At 35.4% G+C, this 3,481-nt stretch overlaps 1 protein-coding gene and 1 long non-coding RNA gene across 2 annotated transcripts in view; both read right to left on the bottom strand.

Moving 5' to 3' along the window:
- Nucleotides 1-3,481, bottom strand: part of LOC116846861 (four and a half LIM domains protein 2) — a 642,247-nt gene that overhangs the window by 624,144 nt on the left and 14,622 nt on the right. The gene's annotated exons all lie outside the window — the stretch shown is intronic.
- On the bottom strand, nt 91-3,320 carry LOC116846908. Its single transcript, XR_004378617.1, has 3 exons — nt 2,359-3,320; nt 870-998; nt 91-791 (listed from the first exon to the last, which is right to left on the bottom strand). It is a non-coding gene; the product is annotated as an uncharacterized LOC116846908 (long non-coding RNA).

Below are 3,481 nucleotides of genomic sequence, written 5' to 3'. Positions count from 1 at the left end.
ATATATATATATATATATATATATATATATATATATATATATATATATATATATATATATATATTTATATATTCATTTTGTCATCTGTGCTAAAAAAAGGATCGGTCGTTGAAATAAATAAATAAAGAACAGCCGCGAATACCGCGAAGAGTTAAGCGCATGGATCCGGGCCGTCGTTGCTTGTAAATTACGATTTCACGACGTCCCCTTTCGTCGTGCGATAAATCAGCGATCGGTCGACCCGATCGAGATTAATACACCTTGCTACCAGACGCGCAGTACGAGTCCTTTTCATTGCACCACTGTTACGCGCTCCGCGTGCCGACCGGCGTCATCTTTAAAACTGTATCCGTTGGTCGAGATTTATTCTGAATTTATAATACCATTGCATGCGACGGACGTGGCGCGTACGCTATTCGTGATCGATATATAGGGTGTAACTCAATGTGTCGGAAACATTTCAGAGATAGACTGAGCACAAAGCAGAAAATAAAATAAAAGTTCAAGCAGAAAGAGAAATATGGAATTTGTGAAAGAATGTATCAACAAGATTTGTTATGAATATTGATTTAATTCAACAATAAAAGACCTCCCAATGAACATACGTCAGATTTCTGTTTTTATTTCCGAGTTATGACACATTTTGTTTTCCAGCAAAGTTTTGTGGCTACTCAGCATCGCTTCAGCATCAGCTTGCATCTCGATGCAAGCTCATAAACATCTAGTCATCGATCTTTTTATCCTTTCGATGCATCCAGGCGCTTTACTAGAGAAACTTCGCCGAAGAGGAGCTGTGAAAGCAGAACTGCGGTCGAGTGAAATAAGTTATGATACTTCAACAGGAAGAATTACTGTTACACAAAACTTACCATAATTCGGAAACAAAATCGAATCGGACCAGATGTTTGCAGGAACTTACTTTGTTGGTTTTAAATGCCGAATCTATCACCGAAGTGTTCCCAGTATATCGAGTTGTTTTGAAAATTCGGGCCAATTTTCTAATAAAATTCAAGAGAGGAATTTTTATAGATCTCAAAATATTTCGACTTGATATATACATCATCCTATTTAAAAACTTTTTAATCGGATAATATCGGTTACATAAATGTAACGAGATTTAAAATTATGGAGAAAATATACCGCACGATGTGCAAGTCAAATTTTAGGGAATTTGTTTGATATGCTTGCAAATCATTTTGAAAAGAGATAAAATGGAAATGAAGAAATAATATAAAGCAAAAATATAAAATTCAAAACTGCTTTCAAATATACTTAAATATCGAGTGGCCTGTTTTTGTACCGCATTATTTTGTAACAAATTCTGTAACAAATTCTTTTTACAAATTCTCTAGAAAATTTTGAAACAATTTTTCTCAGTCGAGGGATCTAATTGTTTTCTGCAATTAACCAACTTTTAACATCGCGAATCTTTGCAACTTGTCTCAAATTAAAATTTCATTCAAGCAAACTCCATCTCAAATTAAGTAAAGAACACAGTTTTGAGATTCATTCGGTTATCTAAAGTTTAGTTCACAAAAGCGTCTTTTCTAGCGCTTCAGGTATGAAAATTATTGATGTCTCAACATTTCCATTGAGGAAATATTGACTCTAATTTGGCCCTTTAATTTATTCAGTGATGATTTAAAGTAAGTGATTTCCCCCGGGAGAGAGGTTTAAATAAGCATATCCAAATTTTTTTCTCTTTATTGCTATTTTCCTTAAAGAATTTCAAAAAATAAAATACAAGATATATCTAATTTGTATTTATTACAATGTAAAAAATTTACGTTGTTGAATAATAGAAAAATAAATATATACAAACAATAAATTTATGTTAAAAGTTATAAGACAAATCAAATACTAACAAGAAAAAAAATTCGAAATAACGATATTTCAGAATAACATTTCAGAAATATATTAAATTAAAAAATGTATTAAATTTAACACATTTCACATGCCCCAATTTATCCACTCCAATTAAAAATAAGAAATAGCTTTTTCTATAGACAATCCCTTAATAGAAAAATAAATATAAGCAATAAATTTATGTCAAAAGTGATAGTTATAAGACAAATCAAATACTAATAAATAAGAAAAAGAACTCGAAATAACGACATTTCAGAATAACATTTCAGAAATATATTAAATTAAAAAATGTGTCAAATTTAACACATTTCACATGCCCCAACTTATCCACTCTAATTTTTGTGTTAATTTAACACGTGGCAAATATGAAAACAAATAATACAAGTGATACATCAAAAATTGACACGGCAATGTAACACACTAAAAGTCAAGACTGGCCCTAAATGCGTCATTCACGTGACACCCAGTCGACGCGTGACACCCAGTACATACTGTCGAACGAATCGCCGGCAACGTAACAATTCCGAATGAGCCTTTACTCCCTGACTCGAATCGCCGTAGATATCGCGTTACCTCGGTGCACTGGCCTCGGCACGTTAAGACACCTAATTACACGTTACGTTCGACCCACACGTGCACGTACACGCGCGCACTTTACCGAATGGTAATGCTCCACGCTGCCGCCGGCCACCTTGACGGGCAGACCGGAGGAAAGTGGGTGAACTCGGCTGGATTTTGCGGCGAGAAACCGGGCGCGCTCGCGCTCCACCTGTCCGCGTTCTTCTTCCTTTTTTGTCCTTTCCCCGCCCCGCCGCGTCTGGGTCCGCGCCGAATCGAGATTAAGGGGATGCTGACGCCGAAAACTTTACCGACAGAACACTGACTGATTTCTCGCGCAAAGTTTACGTCGTAAAGGTTGCACAGAATTACACATGCTTCTAGGCAAAAATTAATTGCAGCTTTGCTCAATGTGTGACGAAAACGAAAAGAAAATTTTAGATGTAAAATCACAAGCTGTCAATTAGCGTAGCATTTGCCTAGTCCAAAAATTCCGCAGCTTGTACATTGCGGAAGTGTGGGTGCTCCAAACAGAAAAATTGTGAAACACATTGCGTCTGAATTCAGAAGCTCAAGTATGTCCAAAAAGTTTGCAGAAAGATTTCTATGCATATGCGGTTAGATTTTCCGCTAAATGTAGTAAAAGAAAGCAGCATACATTTATGTATGCACAAGAAATACGAAAAGGATAGGGTGATTGGGTCAATTGTTCCAACCTCTTGGTAAGCTACCTGACAGTCAAATCATGCCTGTCTAATTTGAAGAAAAAACGAAGACAGACATATGTACAGTTTTTAACTGTCATATGTACAGACATACTACTGTACCAAAAAGTAAGACCAGTTTTTAATTTAAATCGCGCGGGTAAACCGCACATTATAAATATTTTTTTTCTAAGTTGGCAGCATTGTGACAGACATCTGTGACAAATTTCATGTCAAAACATTCATTACTTTTTGCTTTACGCTTGGTTTTGTACGACGCTAAAAGTGCATTCGGCGATTTTTACAATATCTAGTTATATTGAGCAAAGAAGTTGCATTAAATTTTGTTAACG

This window comes from Odontomachus brunneus, unplaced genomic scaffold (genome assembly GCF_010583005.1).
Source record: "Odontomachus brunneus isolate Ranch 3 - 2012 unplaced genomic scaffold, Obru_v1 Obru_scaffold_071, whole genome shotgun sequence".
Classification (NCBI taxonomy): domain Eukaryota; kingdom Metazoa; phylum Arthropoda; class Insecta; order Hymenoptera; family Formicidae; genus Odontomachus; species Odontomachus brunneus.
Note: the sequence above shows the minus strand (reverse complement) of the source record. Positions and strands in the feature narration are given on the sequence as shown.